The 19257-nt window shown below is 45.9% G+C and overlaps 2 non-coding genes across 2 annotated transcripts; both read left to right on the forward strand.

The window, feature by feature from the left end:
* Window positions 1-1784: 1784 nt before the first annotated feature.
* trnae-cuc (transfer RNA glutamic acid (anticodon CUC)) lies at window positions 1785-1856 on the forward strand. Its single transcript has one exon. It is a non-coding gene; the product is annotated as a tRNA-Glu (tRNA).
* Window positions 1857-3807: 1951 nt separating this feature from the next.
* Window positions 3808-3879, forward strand: trnae-cuc (transfer RNA glutamic acid (anticodon CUC)). Its single transcript has one exon. It is a non-coding gene; the product is annotated as a tRNA-Glu (tRNA).
* Window positions 3880-19257: the final 15378 nt, after the last annotated feature.

Consider the following 19257-nt stretch of genomic DNA (forward strand, 5'->3'; position numbering starts at 1 on the left):
TCATTTAATCATTGCTGCACTTCACCTCGTATGGAGACGACAAGCGAACCGTTCAAACTCAATTCAGTGATGAGTGACGAATGAGAATGTATGAACGTTCTGGCAGTAAATGAATATCTCCGCCTTTTTCCTGTAACCCTGCACATTTTTCATTTTTTTAATAGCAGTCGAATTCATTTTGAAATGCTTCAATTGAACCTTCCTCCAGTCTCCAGCAGTCCATTCCACACATTAAGCACTCGCTGCGTGAAAAAACGTTTTCCCCGTGTTTCTTTTCCTTCCTTTGATAATGATGTTAAATCTCTTCTGTTTCATTCTTCATCATTCCACGAGCAGGAACAGCCCTGTCTTAGATTTTAGAAACGGTTTGGAATCTGGCTTTATTTTCCAGTGGCTGGCAGAGATATGCACGAATATGATGTGAACTGACGCAGCATTTATCAAAAGAATCTATCTCCAACAATTACTGAGATGGTCGTTACTGCATTAAAAAAAATCTTTCCATAACTGTGTGTGATTGGCAATGATAATTTCAATGAATCTGCAACTATACCATGGTCAATACAGAAGAAAATCATTTTTAAAATCTGAGCTGTTCGCACTTTGGGACTTGCAGCGGCTGCGGGGGCGGGGGGTGGGGGCGGGCGTCGGTGGCTGCGGGGGCGGGGGGGGGGGGGTGCGGGGACGGGGCGCGGGGGCTAGTGACAAAAACGAATTCATCGCCAGGAGATAAGAGCAACATACTGCAGATGCTGGAATCAGAAAGAATAAACAAAAATACTGGAAGATATCAGCGGCTCTGACGTGATATGTTGAGAGAGAGCAGCTGAACTTGTCCAGCATGTTCAGATTTGTAGACATGCCATCTTTGATCCAAAAGGAAAACGAACATGCAGGCGGACGTTTCGAACTTCACCTTCTTGATGTTTTCATGCGTCCTTCTCAAACTATTTACTGCTAATGTACAGACCACATAGTTTCGTTTACACGTTAGTATAGTGGGTAGTATCTCCGCCTGTCACGCGGGAGACCGCGGTTCAATTCCCCGACGGGGAGTTTATCTCAATTTCGGTACGTCACGTGGTCCCTTTGAGATCGCCAATGATTTAATGTCACAGAAATGACTCTCCATTCAAAATGCTTTCCAAAATGCGATTCTTTACATGCCTTGGACATTTCTCGTCGCTGCAGATCAATCTTCCTTCAAGTCAACAACTTTTTACTCACCTCTGATGTGGGCATGCCGGCGTTGGATTGGCGGGGTTACTGTAAGAAGTCTCACGAAAACAGCTTAAAATCCAACAGGGTTTATTTGGAATCACGAGATGTCGGATTGCTGCCCCTCCACCAGGTGAACGGAGGGATGTTCACATCACGGCATCGTCAGGCCAAGTGACAATCGGAAAACAATTACCATTTGGATTGTGAACAATGGTTAGAATGTGAGTCTTTACAGTTTATCCAGTGTTGAAAGGTACAGACAATGCGAGTGAGGAGAGGGATGACAGGATACTGATGTGTGAATTGAGTGATGCGAGTGCAGTTATTAAGATATTGTAAATGCGGGCAGCATGGCGAGGGTTTGGAGTCGTGCGACCGAAAGCCAAGTATGTGGAACTTTCCTGTCAGTTTCTGCTCGGAAATTCTGCGTTGTTATGCGTCATGAAGGTCGCCTTGGAGAACGCTGACCCGAAGATGGGAGGCTGAATGACCGACACTGCTGATGTCTTCCCCGAATAGAAAGTGACACTGCTGCCTGATCATTCCGAGCGCGTTTCGCGTGCTACTTGATGGTCTAGTGGTTAGGATTCAGCGCTCTCACCGCCGCGGCCCGGGTTCGATTCCCGGTCAGGGAATGTTATGTTCATTCCCAGAGCAACTGATCACTCCACATCGGGCTTTGAAAGAGATCTTATTTTTGTAACGCCTGTTTTGCAATAATTCAAATGTTTGTTGAACTACCAACTGTATTTGGGATGTCAAGTCATGCTGATAAGTGGCCCACCTGTCAGCGTCTCCATTATTTACCCGAGCAAAGTTTTGGGATAGAAGAAGGTGGCGAAATGGTGAATCGGCTGCCCTGACGCGAGAGGATAAATTGGCTACCTTTTCCGCTGCAGGCATGATGTGGTTCGACCTTTTAGAAATGTGCGTTATTTTTCGAATCCGTCGCAACACCGTGGAGTTTTAATTGAGCTCCTTAAAATGATCATCGGAAACACAGAATATGTAAACAACGACTTCAAGATTTTAGAACCGGTTTGGCATCTGGCTTCATTTTCCAGTGGCTGGCAGCGATATGCACGAATACGATGTGAACTGAGGCAGCATTTATCAATAGAATCTATATCAAACAATTAATAAGTTGATCAACAAAATCTTGACATAATTGTGTCTGATTGTCAATGGTAATTGCAATGAATCTGCAACTAAACCACGGTCAGTACAGAAGAAAATAATTTTAAAAATCTGAGCTGTTCGCACTTTGGGACTTCCAGCGGGTTGGGGGAGGTGCGGGGCGAGGCGGGGCGGGGCGGGGCGGGGGGGGGGGCGGCGTGGGGGAGCGGCCAGTGGGCGTGGGGAAGGGGGGTGGGGGGGCCGAAGGGGGACAAAAACGAATTTCTCGCCATGAGATAAAAGCAAAATACTGCAGATGCTGGAATCAGAAAGAACAAACAAAAATACTGGAACATATCAGCAGCTCTGACGTGATCTGTTGAGAGAGAGCAGCTGAATTTGTCCCGCATGTTCAGATTTGGAGACATGCCATCTTTGATCGAAAAGGCAAAAGAACATTCACGCGCAACTTTCGATCTCAACCTTCTTGAAGTTTTCATGCGTCCCTCTGAATCTCTTTACTGCTAATCCACAAGACGAAGTCAACTGCATTCAATGGCACTCCGTCATCGGCTAAAATAACACATCTCGGTACAGTTCTGTCGTTCCTCGGCAACAAATGTACAATGCGTACCTGAGCTCAACGCGCCCACAAGCGTGGAGCGTTGTTTCCTCGTTAGTATAGTGGGTAGTATCTCCGCCTATCACGCGGGAGACCGGGGTTCAATTCCCCGGCGGCGAGGTTATCTCAATTTCGGTACCTCAGGTTGTCCGTTTGAGATCGCCAATGTTTTAATGTCACAAAAATGACTGTCCAGTCAAAATGCTTTCCAAAATGCGATTCCTTCCATGCGTTGGACATTTCTCGTCGCTGCAGATCAACCTTCTTTCAAGTCAACAACTTTTTACTCACCTCCGATGTGGGCATGCCGGCGTTGGATTGGCGGGGTTACTGTAAGAAGTCTCACGAAAACAGCTTAAAATCCAACAGGGTTGATTTGGAATCACGAGATGTCGGATTGCTGCCCCTCCACCAGGTGAACGGAGGGATGTTCACATCACGGCATCGTCAGGCCAAGAAACAATCGGAAAACAATTACCATTTGGATTGTGAACAATGGTTAGAATGTGAGTCTTTACAGTTTATCCAGTGTTGAAAGGTACAGACAATGCGAGTGAGGAGAGGGATGACAGCATACTGATGTGTGAATTGAGTGATGCGAGTGCAGTTATTAAGATATTGTAAATGCGGGCAGCATGGCGAGGGTTTGGAGTCGTGCGACCTAAAGCCAAGTATGTGGAACTTTCCTGTCAGTTTCTGCTCGGAAATTCTGCGTTGTCATGTGTCATGAAGGTCGCCTTGGAGAACGCTGACCCGAAGATGGGAGGCTGAATGACCGACACTGCTGATGTCTTCCCCGAATAGAAAGTGACACTGCTGCCTGATCATTCCGAACGAGTCTCGTGTGCTCCCTGATGGTCTAGTGGTTAGGATTCAGCGCTCTCACCGCCGCGGCCCGGGTTCGATTCCCGGTCCGGGAATGTTATGTTCATTCCCAGAGCAACTGATCACTCCACATCGGGCTTTGAAGGAGATCTTAATTTTTGTAACGTCTGTTTTGCAATAATTCAAATGTTTGTTGAACTACCAAATGTATTTGGGATGTCAAATCATGCTGAAAAGTGACCCACCTGTCAGCGTCTCCATTATTTACCCGAGCAAAGTTTTGGGATAGAAGAATGGTGGCTAAATGGTGAATCGGCTGCCCTGACAAATTGAAATCATAGAACCCCTACAGTGCAGAAGGAGACCATTCGGCCCATTGAGTCTGCACCGACCACAATCCCACCCAGGCCCACATATTTACCCGCTAATCCCTCGAACCTATGCATCTCAGTGGTAATTTAAACCTGGCCAAATCAACCGAACCCGCACATCTTTGGACTGTGGGAGGAAACAGGAGTACCCGGAAGAAACCCACGCAAACACGAGCAGAATGTGCAAACTCCACACAGACAATAACCCAAGTCGGGAATCGAACTTAGGACCCTGGAGCTATGAAGCAGTAGTGCTAACCACTGTGCTACCGTGCCGCCACCTTCGGCTACCTTTTCCGCTGCAGGCATGATGTGGTTCGATCTTTTAGAAATGTGCGTTATTTTTCGAATCCTTCGGAACACCGTGGAGTTTTACTTGAGCTCCTTAAAATTATCATCGGAAACACAGAATATGTAAACAACGACTTCAAGATTTTAGAACCGGTTTGGCACCTGGCTTCATTTTCCAGTGGCTGGCAGCGATATGCACGAATACGATGTGAACTGAGGCAGCATTTATCAAAAGAATCGATATCAAACAATTAATAAGTTGATCAACAAAATCTTGACATAATTGTGTCTGATTGTCAATGGTAATTGCAATGAATCTGCAACTAAACCACGGTCAGTACAGAAGAAAATCATTTCAAAAATCTGAGCTGTTCGCACTTTGGGACTTCCAGCGGATTGGGGGAGTTGCGGGGCGAGGCGGGGCGGGGGGGGGAGGGGGGCGGGTGGGGGAGCGGCCAGTGGGCGTGGGGAAGGGGGGTGGGGGGGCCGAAGGGGGACAAAAACGAATTTCTCGCCATGAGATAAAAGCAAAATACTGCAGATGCTGGAATCAGAAAGAACAAACAAAAATACTGGAACATATCAGCAGCTCTGACGTGATCTGTTGAGAGAGAGCAGCTGAATTTGTCCCGCAAATTCAGATTTGGAGACATGCCATCTTTGATCGAAAAGGCAAAAGAACATGCACGCGCAACTTTCGATCTCAACCTTCTTGACGTTTTCATGCGTCCCTCTGAATCTCTTTACTGCTAATCCACAAGACGAAGTCAACTGGGTAAACCTGCAGTTCGCTCCATTCAATGGCACTCAGCAATCGGCTAAAATAACACATCTCGGCACAGTTCTGTCGTTCTTCGGCAACAAATGTACAATGCGTACCTGAGCTCAATGCGCCCGCCGGCGCGGAGCATTGTTCCCTCGTTAGTATAGTGGTTCGTATCTCCGCCTGTCACGCGGGAGACCGGTGTTCACTTCCCCGACGGGGAGTTTATCTCAATTTCGGTACCTGACGTTGTACGTTTGAGATCGCCAGCATTTTAATGTCAACAAAATGACTCTCAAGTCAAAATGCTTTCCAAAATGCGATTCTTTCCATGCCTTGGACATTTCTCGTCGCTGCAGATCAACCTTCTTTCAATTCAACAACTTTTTACTCACCTCTGATGTGGGCATGCCGGCGTTGGATTGGCGGGGTTACTGTAAGAAGTCTCAGAAAAACAGCTTAAAATCCAACAGGGTTTATTTGGAATCACGAGATGTCGGATTGCTGCCCCTCCACCAGGTGAACGGAGGGATGTTCACATCACGGCATCGTCAGGCCAAGAAACAATCGGAAAACAATTACCATTTGGATTGTGAACAATGGTTAGAATGTGAGTCTTTACAGTTTATCCAGTGTTGAAAGGTACAGACAATGCGAGTGAGGAGAGGGATAATGACAAGATAATAATGTGTGAATTGACTAATGCGAGTGCAGTTATTAAGATATTGTAAATGCGGGCAGCCTGGCGAGGGTTTGGAGTCGTGCGACCTGAAGCCAACATCCCGGTTGAGGCCGTCCTCGTGTATGTCGAACTTTCCTGTCAGTTTCTGCTCGGAAATTCTGCGTTGTTATGCGTCATGAAGGTCGCCTTGGAGAACGATGACCCGAAGATGGGAGGCTGAATGACCGACACTGCTGAAGTGTTCCCCGAATAGAAAGTGACACTGCTGCCTGATCATTCCGAGGCTGGCACGTGTGCTCCCTGGTGGTCTCGTGGTTAGGATTCGGCGCTTTCACCGCCGTGGCCCGATTTCGATTCCCGCTGATTGGATGTTATGTTCATTCCCGGAACAACTGATCACATGACATCGGGCTTTGAAAGAGAACTTAGGTCATCTTATTTTTATCACGTCTGTTTTACAATAATTCAAATGTTTGTCGAACTACCAACTGCATTTGGGATGTCAAGTCATGCTGAAAAGTGACCCACCTGTCAGCGTCTCCATTATTTACCTGAGCTCAATTGTGGGATAGAAAAAGATGACGAAATGGTGAATCGGCTGCCCTGACGCGAGAGGGTAAATTGGCTACCTTTTCCGCTGCAGGCCTCATGTTGTTCGATCTTTTAGAAATGTGTGTTATTTTTCGAATCCGTCGCAACACCGTGGAGTTTTAATTGAGCTCCTTAAAATTATCATCGAAGACACAGAATATGTAAACAACGACTTCAAGATTTTAGAACCGATTTGGAATCTGGCTTCATTTTCCAGTGGCTGGCAGAGATATGCACGAATATGATGTGAACTGAGGCAGCAATGATCAAAAGAATCTATATCAAACAATTAGTGAGATGGTCAACAAAATCTTTCCATAATTGTGTGTGATTGGCAATGATAATTGCAATGAATCTACAACTATACCGCGGTCAATACAGAAGAAAATCATTTTAAAAATCTGAGCTGTTCGCACTTTGGGACATCCAGCGTTTTTGGGGGGCGGGGGCGGGGGCGGGGCGATGGGGGGGGGGGGGGTGGGGTGGCGGGCGGCAGTGGGACAAAAACGAATTTCTCGCCATGAGATAAAAGCAAAATACTGCAGATGTTGGAATCAGAAAGAACAAACTCAAATACTGGAACAGATCAGCAGCTCTGACGTGATCTGTTGAGAGAGAGCAGCTGAATTTGTCCCGCATGTTCAGATTTGGAGACATGCCATCTTTGATCGAAAAGGCAAAAGAACATTCACGCGCAACTTTCGATCTCAACCTTCTTGAAGTTTTCATGCGTCCCTCTGAATCCCTTTACTGCTAATCCACAAGACGAAGTCAACTGCAGTTCGCTCCATTCAACGGCACTCCGTAATCGGCTAAAATAACACATCGCGGCACAGTTCTGTCGTTCTTCGGCAACAAATGTACAATGCGTACCTGAGCTCAATGCGCAGGCGGTCGTTTTGTGCAGAAATCTGGGAGAACTCCCGGCAAACCGAGATTGCCTTCTTCAACTGAAAGCTCTGCATTTTCTTGCACACACTGCAGGGCGCTTTCTCAGAATGTATTTCCTTGTTGTTTTGTTCATTAAATTTTCTCATCTCATTATTTTATTCTCCTCCCAAGAAATCATTTTCTCTTTGTGTGATCTTAATAAATTATTGATGTTCCCAAATGGAGCAACAGACTTTGCAGCAAATGGTTTGATCAAATTCTGTGGAGGAAAATCTAATCTCATCAGGAAGAGGTTTGATAATGAGCTGAATGAACTGTTTCTGTGTTCAGGGATGAAAGGCGATTGGGCTGGTAATCCAGAGGCTCTCACTAATCTTTGGGGACACGGAGTAAATCCCACCACGGCAGCTGATGAAATCTAAATTCACTATTTAATCAATCTGGAATTGAAAGCTTGTCTCAGTAATGGGGGCCTTGAAACTACGGTCGATTGTTGTAAAATATAATCTGGTTCACCGATTCACTACAGATAAATAATTCTGGCCTCCTTAACTGGTCTGGCCTACATGTGACTCGAGAGTAAGAGGGTGAATCTTACTCGATCTCTGAAATGGTCAAAGAAGGCATTCTCAGTTGAAGGGCAATTCGGGAAGGGCAACAAATGCTGGTCCTGCAGGCGACACCAACAGCCCATAAAAAGAAGAATCATTGAGTGGAAAGAGAATGGCCTGGTAACGGACTGAGAAACTGGATCCTTCTTCTCCTCTCATAACAAGGCTGAGGAATGGCCTGATGCTGGGATTTAAATTCGTGAAAGATTTTGAAAAAAATCATTTCAATCAAATGGGACCAGAGAAGGGCAGATAAGAATGTATCTCACTCACACATGCCATTGATGGTTGGTAGATTTAGTGCAATGATGTACATCCGACCAGTGTATCAGCGTATCCTAAGAGTGTGAGGGAAATTCCATCAGTAATGCTTCCCCGGCATCCTCCAGATTGAAGCGAGGTAGCATTCATGCCGATGACTGGGAGGAGCTTGAAAATGGGCAAAACATATTCCCAATTTGCAGCATACTTTTATGAGGCAAAATGGCGGGAGAGAAGAAAGCTCTGTGGGCCGAGAATGGGCCTGATCACTCACATGAAGACCCATAGAAGAAACTCACGGCCCTGAATGGATGTCATCCTCGAATCGAGGGACAGACAACGATAACAACTGCTTGTTACAAAATAACTATCATAAAAAAACACGTCCAACATTACTGTTGTTAAACTTCCCCACCCCCAATAGAATTTGAACAATTCTTGTTTGTTTGTCCCTGTCTGGTCTGTGAATGTGCTGACATCTACCGGCTGCAACCCAGAACTTCAAAAGAGGGAAGACATTCACATCCAGTGAGGGTGTTGCAGGAATAGGTCAATATGAAGAATTAATGCTGGGGTGTGATAGGATAGGCCTCGTAATTTAATCATTAAATCCACTATAGAAATTACTCTTAAATTATCATTGAGTTGGCAGCATTTGCAATTTGCAATCGGCGAAAGCGTTGGCAGTTGGCTTGTTGGCCTTGGGGTATGATTCTCGCTTGGGGGAGTATTAGCATGTTAGAGATCCCGGGTTCACAATCACGGACAAGCCGAACCACCGTTTATTAAATCGGGAGCAGGTTTGAGCTCACGAGAATTCCCAGCAGTGAAGATATCACTGCAGAACACAAGAAGAAACGATTACACGATTTAAATTTCGGTTGTCCAAACAAAGATACGGAAGGATACGAGACAGGAAATTTGCCAACAAACTGGAAATAATTTTGGGCGGCACGGTGGCACAATGGTTAGCAGTCCTACCTCACAGCGAGGGTCCCAGGTTCAATTCCGGCCTCGTTTCACTGTGTGCAGTTTGCACGTTCTCCCCACATCTGCGTGGGTTTACTCCCATAACCCAAAGATATGCGGGCGAGATTGATTGGCCATGTTAAGTTGACCCTCGTGTAAGGGGGATCATCAAGGTAAATGAGGGTGTTAGCACCGGGGCGTGGGTGGGAATGTGGTCGGTCCAGACTCGATGCGCCAAATGGCCTTCTTTTGCACGGGATGGATTCTATGATTGGAGACGATTAGCACAGCTGTATTTAATGAAAAACTGGGTACGTGTTTGAGAGTGAATGGATTTCAGAGACAAAAAGATGAAATAGTTTGGATGGAGGATCGTGTTGAGCACTTTATCAATTAGAAAGATATGGTCCCAATTTCATTGAGGTCTATTATTTATTGAAGTATTCCAGATCTACAAAGTGGCTCAGAGACTGGGAGACAAACAATAAATCCGCAATCACAGTGTGAACAAAATACAGAGTGATACAGAGTGCATCATTCACTCATATACACCCACAGAGACTGACAGATGGACAATGAATTCCACTCGAAATTCCTGCATCACACACCAAGGGACACAGAATGGTTTTCACATCCATACACACAGAATAGTTACAGCACAGGAAAAAATAATCGGACACTTTGTGTCTGGGAGTTGTCATCTCCATAGAAGCTCAGCTATCGCAGCCCACAGCTGAAAGCACGGCAGCAAAATTTGCCGAAGACACAATATATGTCGTAAAGTAACTTGTGGAGAGGAGAGGACGTAAGGAGCTTGGAGATAGTTCTAGACAGGTTTTGTGCATGTGTAGAAACGTGGCAACTGGAATATAATGTGAAGTTATTCACTTTGGCGGGAAGAGAACAAAATCAGATTATTAGTCAATTGTAGAAGGGCTGCAAACTTCCCCAGATGCAAAGGGATCTCGCTTTTCGAGTGTACGAGTAACAAATATTTAGTGAGCGGGTACAGCAAGTAATAAAAAAGGTCAATGGAATGTTTGCTTTGTTTCAAGCATTTGACCATGTCAGAAAATCATGTTATGCTTCAGTTGTTTAGGTCATTAATGAAGTATCTCGAATATTATCTGAAGTTTTGGGATCCACATCGAATAAAGGATGTAAGTGCGTTGCAAACGGTCCAGAAGAGATTACCAGGTTGATAACTTGAATCGTTCGACAATGCAGAGCAGATTTACCAGATTGCGAAGAGGAAAGAATTTCCTCTGTTTGGGCATCTTTGCACCGGAGATACTCCGAGTAGGAGGTACCTTGTTCAAAGCATATCAGACCTTGAATGGTCTTCACAATTGCACGTGGAAACATAGAAACATAGAAACATAGAAACATAGAAACCCTACAGTGCAGAAGGAGGCCATTCGGCCCATCGAGTCTGCACCGACCACAATCCCACCCAGGCCCTACCCCCACATATTTTACCCACTAATCCCTCTAACCTACACATCCCAGGACTCTAAGGGGCAATTTTTAACCTGGCCAATCAACCTATCCCGCACATCTTTGGACTGTGGGAGGAAACCGGAGCACCCGGAGGAAACCCACGCAGACACAAGGAGAATGTGCAAACTCCACACAGACAGTGACCCGAGCCGGGAATCGAACTCAGAAATGATGTATCTTCTTGTGAGTGAATGCAGAACAACGGGCACTGAAAGAAAACTGAGCTTCCTCTTTTCGGACGGCGAATTCTGTTCTCTCGGAGCATTGCGCGACTTTGGAACGCTGCCTCAGAAGGCGGTGGACGCGACGATATTGAATATTTTTTAGCGTGAGGTAGGTAATTCCTATTTGGCAACAGAATCAAAGGTTGTCGGGGACAGATGGAAATGTGGAAATCGAAACATAAACAGATCAGCCATGATCTTAGTGAATGGCGGGGCAATCTTGTGGGGCCGAATGGCCTTCTTCTCCCCTTATTTCCTCTGTTCTGTTCGTGTGTCCGTCGCCTGATTGTAAATTTCCCCTGAACAGGACTGCTGAAAAGCACCAATACTCACGGTTCACGCAGAGCACCGGAATTAAACTAAAACACGGAAAAATGAAAATCAGACCGTGGGATTCCCAGTTCTGTCAGACTGTATGGTTGCTTTTCGACTTCTGCAGCGATATTTTCTCTGCAATGAGTTCTCGGGAACTCACCATTGTTTCAGCTTTCGCTCATTGGCGCCGTTTTCATTGCAAATAATTACGTTTAAAAACATTTGTGGGGCTCGTCCGGGATTTGAACCCGGGATCTCTCGCATTTCAATACTACTCCCAAAGCGAGAATCATAGCCGTAGACCAACGAGCCTCCCACTGCAGCCCACCCACTGCAGCCCACCCACTGCAGCCCACCCACTGCAGCCCACCCACTGCAGCCCACCCACTGCAGCCCACCCACTGAAAACAACTTTTCGATGGATCCCAAAGTTTAGCAACTATCTTTTCACAACGCAATTGTTTATCGACGATCTTTTCTCAACGCATCAGCGATGTTAATGAGCAGTGGTTCATTTCACTGTGTGTTCTGTTGAAGGTCAGAAGCAGTGATATCTGTTTTCACCAATCGCCAAGTCGGCCTGTGGTTGTGACTCACCAGTCCCCTGGGGAATGTCATTCTGCCAGTCAGTGAGTTCAGTTGGCATTTTAGTAGAAATTCGAAGTCATCCTGGCTTCATCAGTGGCCTCATGGTTAAAGTATGAGTGATGCGAATCATGATGTGATCAAATGAGTTTCTGTTTCAGTCTTTCCGCGGTGAGTTTTCATGCTGAGGAGAAACATGTGGGACATGGTCTGGGAATGTTTCACCCGACTCCATTCCCAACATTCCCTGACCTGATGGAATGGAAATTTCTTCTGTTTGCAGCAGCTACATTTCCAGCATGTTCCATCTAGCTGATCATCCAGGAGCGATGGTGAGGGAGACCTTCTTCCCCAACTCTTCATGGATAGAAAATCAAATGGATGAAGACGGTTTACAAGTTTCTGTGTAGTTGTTGAGATGGTCGAGTGGTTTTGGCGATGGTCTGTTAATCGATTGCATTCTGCACGGGTGGGTGCAAAACCCACTCTCATCATCAATCTATGGAACGTTTCATACATTGCTTCTCTGCATTTGAACACAGGTAGCTGTGTTATTCCACATTTTGTTTCTTGGCGGCACCTCACGACAATGTCTGCACTGATGTGATTGGAGTCCCTTTAGCTGAGAGAAAATACAATCCCAACATTGAACTTTTCGTTCAATACTCAAGGTGTAAGACAAAGAGAATCACATTTCCCTGTGAATCTGCTCTGTTGTCCTCAATTTTCTATTACTCTATCATGGTCTGCAAAGACAGCTGGTCTGCTTTAAGCGGAACATATTTTGATCGGCTCAGCTCCTTGCATGTCACCGGTTCGTTGATCTCGTGGTGTGATTCTCGCTTTGGGGGCTTCATAGAAACATCGAAGAAAGGAGCAGGAGGAAGCCATTTGGCCCTTCGAACCTGCTCTGCCATTCATTACGATCATGGCTAAACCTCCAAATCAATAGCCTCATCACGCTTTTTCCCATAACCTCTGATCCCATTCGCCCCAAGTGCTATATCTAGCCGCCTCTTGAATGCATTCAATATTTTGGCATCAACTACTTCCTGTGGTAATGAATTCCACAGGCGCACTACTCTTTGGGTGAAGGAATATCTCCTCACCTCTGTCCTCAATGGTCTGCCCTGAATCCTCAGACTGTGACCCCAGTTTCTGGACTCCCCAACCATCGGGGAAATTCGACCTGCATCTATCCTGCCGAGTCCTGTTCGAATTTTATAAGCCTCGATGAGATCCCACCTGATTCGTCTGATCTCCGGCGAAAGCAATCCTAACCTAGTCAGTCTCCCCTCATACATCTGTCCCGCCATCCTTGGAATCAACATGGTAAGCTGTGCCCCAGGGCTCTGTTCTGGGACCCTTGATGTTTGTCATTTTCATAAATGACCTGGATGAGGAAGTGGAGGGATGGATTGGAAAGTTTGCCGACGGCACGAAAGTTGGTGATGTTGTGGATGGTTTGGAGGGATGTCAGAAGCTGCAGCGTGACATAGATAGGATGCAAGACTGGGCAGAGAAGTGGCCGATGGACTTCAACCCGGATAAATGTGTAGTGGTCCATTTTGGCTGGTCAAATGGGATGAAGGAGTATAATATTAAGGGTAAGATTCTTAGCAGTGTAGAGGATCAGAAGGACCTTGGGGTCCGGGTCTATAGGTCTCTTAAATCGGCCTCGCAGGTAGAGGAGGTGGTTAAGAAGGCGTATGGTGTGCTGGCCTTCATCAATCGAGGGATTGAGTTTAGCAGTCGAGAAATAATGATGCAGCTTTATGAGACACTCGTCAGACCCCACTTAGAGTACCGTGCTCAGTTCTGGTTGCCTCATTACAGGAGGTATGTGGAAATTATTGAAAGGGTGCAGAGAAGATTTACAAGGATGTTGCCTGGATTGGTTGGCATGCCTTATGAGGACAGGTTGAGGGAGCTCGGTCTTTTCCCCTTGGAGAGACGAAGGATGAGAGGTGACCTGATAGAGGTGGACAAGATGTTGAGATGTATAGATCAGGGGCATTCTCGGAGGCTTTTTCCCAGGGCTGAAATGGCTGCTACGAGAGGACACAGGTTTAAGGTGCTGGGGAGTAGGTACAGAAGAGATCATGGATCATAGAACACTACAGTGCAGAAAGAGGCCATTCGGCCCATCGAGTCTGCTCCAACCACAGTCCCACCTCGGCCCTGCCCCCATATCCCTACATATTTTACCCGCTGATCCCTCTAACCAACGCATCTCAGGATACTAAGGGGTACTTTTAGCATGGCCAATCAACCTAACCCGCACATCTTTGGACTGTGGGAGGAAACCGGAGCACCCGGAGGAAACCCACGCAGACACGAGGAGAATGTGCAAACTCCACACAGACAGTGTCCCGAGCCAGGAATCGAACCCAGGTCCCTGGAGCTGTGAAACAGCAGTGCTAAACACTTTCCTGCCGTGCTGCCCCGTCAGGATAACTGTCAGGGGTCCCGCACCGTCAGGGGTAAGTTTTTGACTCAGAGGGTGATGGGTGAGTGGAATCGGCTGCCGTCAGTAGTGGTGGAGGCAAACTTGATAGGGTCTATTAAGAGACTTCTGGATCAGTACATGGAACGTAATAGCATTGAGGGTTATAGGTAAGCCTATATATAAGCCTCAGTAGGTACGGACATGACCGGTGCAAATTGTGGGCCGAAGGGCCTGTTTGTGCTGTATTTTATCTATGTTCTATACTTTCCCCTGTCCCATGTGCTTTAATCTTGCACGATAATCTCTCGTGCAGGACTTTGTCAAACGCTTACTGAAAGTCCAAATATACCACATCAACTGGTTCCCCTTTGTCATCTCTACTAGTTACGTCTTCAAAGAATGTCAGAAGATTTGTCAAGCATGATTTCCCATTCATACCTTCATGCTGACTCTGTCTGATCCTGCCGCTGCTTTCTAAATGCTCTGCAATAAAGCCCTTGATAAAGGATTCGAACATTTTTCCCACATTTCGATGTTAAGCTTCCTGTTCCATAATTCCCTGTTTTCTCTCTACCACCCTTTTTGAATATTGGAATGGAATTCGCTTCCCTGCAATCAGCAGGGACTGTTCCAGAATCTATAGAATCCTGGAAGATGACCACCAATGCATCCATTATTTCGAGAGCCAGTTCTGTAAGTACTCTGGGATGTAGATTATGAGGCCCTGGGGATTTATCCGCTTTTAATCCCTTCAATTTTCCCAGCACCATTTATCTACTGATATTAATCTCCCTCAGTTCTTCCCTCTCACTAAATCTGGCATTCTCCAACATTCCTGGCATTTGATTTATGTCTTCTTTTGTGAAGTCAGAACCAAAGTATGCATTCAGTTGCTCGGCCATTTCTTTTCCCCCAATTATACATTCCCCATTTCTGTCTGCAGAGGATCTACATTTGTCTTCACCAACCTCTTTCTCCTCATGCATCTATAGAAACTCTAATCGTCAGTCTTTATGTTTCCTGCAAGCTTACATTCGTACTGTATTTTCCCCTTCTTAATCAATCCCTTGGTCCTTCTTTGCTGAATTCTAAACTGCTCCCAATCCTCAGACCTACTATTTTTCTTGGCCAATCGGTATGCTTCTTCTTTGGATTGGATACTGTCTCTAATTTCCTTTGTAGGACATGGATTGGCCCTCTTCGCCATTTTGCTTTTGTGCCGGACATGAACAATCAGTTGCTGCAGTTCCCCCATGTGTTCCTTGAATGTTTGTCATTGTCTTCCTTTCAATTAACTCTCCCCAATCTATCAAGACCAACTCAAGCCTCATATCCTCATAGTGTCCTTTATTATGATTCAACACCATAGTCTCCGAACCAACAACTTCACTCTCCGTCTTGATAAAAAATGCTATCATGTTATGGTCACTCACCCCCAAGGGTCTTGTCCAGCTAGATTGGCAATGATTCCCCTCTCATGACACAGTACTCAGTCTGAGATGACTTGATCTCTCGTTGGTTCCTGGACATATTTTTCAAGAAAACCATCCAGTATGCGCTCCAGGAATTCTTCATCTTTTCCACTGCGGCTCATTTGATTTGTGCAATCCATGTGCAGATTAGAATCACCCATGATCACCGATATCCCCTTATCACATGCATCTCTAATTTCGTGTTAAATGTCATTCCCATCATCACCACTGCAGTTTGGGAGTGTATATATGACACTCACTCATGCTTTTTGCCCCTTGGTATTTCTCAACTCTATGCATACATACTCCACGTTGCCAGAGCTAATATCCTTTCACACTATTGTGTTAATTTCCTCTTTAACCGGCAGTGACACTCCACCACTTTTTTCCTTTATGTCTGTCCTTCCTAAACGTTGAATCCGCCGGGACATTCAATTCCCACCTGCAGCCGTATGGTAGCACAGTCGTTCGCACTGCTGCCTCACAACGTCAGGGACCCGGGTTTGATTCCCGTGCTTAGGTCACTCTCTGTGTGGATTTCGCACGTTCTCCCCGTGTCTGCTTACATTTACTGCCACAGTCTGAAGGACGTGTTGGTTCGGTGCATTGACCCGAAAAGGCGCCGGAGTATGGCGACTGGTGGAATTTCACAGTAGCTTCATTACAGTGATAATTTAAGTCCTTCTTATGACTAATAAATTAACATCAACTTTAAGCCGTTTCTCCACAAAGAATGAGTGTGCGAGAGGTCCCGGATTCAAATCCGGGACGAGCACTCACCTGTTGCCAGTTTTGGTCCCAACTGTCGATTGTTTATTTGAAAACAAACGTTACGTTTCAGACACGGGGTTTCCCTATTTCGAGATTAGGTTTTGGAACCTGCAACGCATTGCAGCAACTTTCTCAAAACTGCACACGTGGAGAAAATGTGGAAAAGTTTTAAAGAATGTTTTCGCGCGTAACCGGACTGCAAACCTATCTCAATAAACCAATCGGGTTGCGGGGGGGGGCGGGGGGGGGGGGGGGTGCGGGGGCGGGGGGAAGTGGGGGGGGGGGGAGCGGGGGGTGGAGTTTGGTTTTGAATTGATTATATTCTAATTGAGGGGTTTTACTGAGCAGGATATGAATCTTTTTGATGTTGTTCGGCATTCCAGTCCCGAAATAATTCACACAATTAGGTTTCAGAGAGGTTTTCTGCACTGAATTAGACACTGCGACTGGGGTGATCGGCATTCAAAGATACAGAAGGACATGGCAGTTTTGATGTTTCTGGCCTCTACCATCTTCCCAGGCAATACAATCCAGGCTCCCACCGTCCTCTGGATGAAAAAAAAATTGTTCCCTCAAATCTGCTTTATATTTTTTGACCCTCACCTTAATATTCTGTCCCCTTGTTGTCGAGCCTGCAAGTAAGACAAACAATTGGTTCCTATCCAACCTGTCGATACGCCTCATAATCTTATACACCTCAGTCAGGTCTTCCCGCAGCCGTCTCTGCTCTCAAGAAAACAACCCGAGCCCATCCAATGTCTCTTTGTAGCTCATATTTTCCAAACAGGAAACATCCTGGTGAATACACTCTGCACGCTCTCCAGTGGAATCACGTCCTTATTATAGCGATGTGACCAGAAATGCACACAGTCCTCCAGCTGTGACCTCACCAAAGTATTGTCCAGCTCCAACTGAATCTTCCTGCTCTGAGAATCATACATTAATACTCCATCCCTTACGCTCCCTGTATCTTAACAACTCACAGATCAAACGGCTTTTTCCACATCGAAAAACATTATCCACGGGAGCTGGAGCTTATCCTTGTATTTTCGAGGATCTAGGAATAACTGGGCGATCTAAGAATAGGTCTAAAAAACATATATAATCACAATATTGACTGACATTGTGCTAACATCAGGTTAGCAGTCGATGCGTTGACCACGTGCCCTGATGGATCAGGCGTCTCACTTCGATTTTTCTCGTGATGGTTTGCAGCTTCGAGTCCAGTCGCGGTCGCTTGTGTCAGGAATCTGGTGGAACTCCCATGGAACAGAGTTCTTTCCCGTCAGCTGAAACACACCTTTTCCTCCAAGCATTGCTGGGCTCGTTCTCAGAATGTATTTCCTTGTTATTTTGTAAATCTAGTTCTCAGAGATGTCGGTATTCTCCTCCTCCTCACCCAACCCCCGCCCCCCCCCCCTCCACGCCCCCCCCCCCCGCCCCCCACCCCCGCCAACAATTCCGCAATATCTGTTTGGTCGGGATACATTATTGGTGTTCCTATGTAGAGCATTTTTTTAATTCAATTGGTTGATTGAAATTCTGTGGAGGGAATTATAATCTCCTTCGGAAGAGGTGTAACAATTAGCTGAATGAACTGTTTCTGTTTTCAGGGATGAAAGGTTATGTCACTGGGCTGGTAATCCAGAGGACCGCACAAATCTCCGGGGACACGAAGTAAATCCCACCACGGCAGCTGATGAATTTAAATTCACTGATTTAATACATAGAAACATGGATATAAAATAGAAACAGGAGTATCCCATTCGGCCGAAATAAGTCTGCAATTTTAAGCTAGTTTCAAAAACGGTGCCATTGAAATTCCCGTCGAATGTTTTCCCATAGAAACCATCTTCACAGAACAATAGAGACCATTTGACACAACAGAAAACATCGTTACAGAGCTGAGAAAACTTCCACTCAAGACGGATCATATTTACATAACGGGGAACACATTAACACAACAGGGAAAAATTTGACACAATCGCAGTGAAGACCTCTTAACGGCAGAGTCCCAGTTGCACAACAGAGAGAACGTTACACCGCAGAGAGCACAGTTACACAGCAGAAAATACATTTCAAAACAGGGCCTGTATTTGGGTAATAGAAAACATATTTTCACAAATAATCAGTTTTTTCCATTTCAGTATCTTGATGGTTTGCTCGGCACCTTTTCTGTCTGTCATTGTGTGTGTGTCCTGATAGTCTCTTACTGCTTTTCTGTGTGTCTTTCTCTGTCTGTTAGAGTCGGCGTGATGTTACCTGTTATTGTCCAGCCAGGGTGAGTTTCCCAACACGGAGGTCTTGCTTGAAATAAAAAGAGACAGTGAATCGTTTCCTGGCTTCTCCACAACAGTGATAGGGAGGAAAAGCTGACCCCCCCCCCCCCCCCCCCACCCCGGCACTGAGTGGCGCAGCGGAAGCGTGCTAGGTCCTTCGCGAAGCGGTCGATGGATCGAATCCATCCTCTTGCTGTCATATTCTCTCTCACATCAAATGGAAACGTTCGGCTGCTGCCCAATGGGATATCTGTATTTTCCAGACAGTTCATTTGCTTCATCATCTTGATTTCCATTACCGTGAACGCATTTGTGCAAGTTTAGCTCAGTTGACTGGACAGCTTATGAAACCAAACTCTCGTGATCAATTCCTGTATTTTCTAAGGACGTTCATGAAGGCCCCACCTTCTCAGCCTTGCTCCTCGCCTGAGGTGCGAATCCTCCAGTA

This window comes from Mustelus asterias, unplaced genomic scaffold (assembly GCF_964213995.1).
Source record: "Mustelus asterias unplaced genomic scaffold, sMusAst1.hap1.1 HAP1_SCAFFOLD_35, whole genome shotgun sequence".
Taxonomy (NCBI): domain Eukaryota; kingdom Metazoa; phylum Chordata; class Chondrichthyes; order Carcharhiniformes; family Triakidae; genus Mustelus; species Mustelus asterias.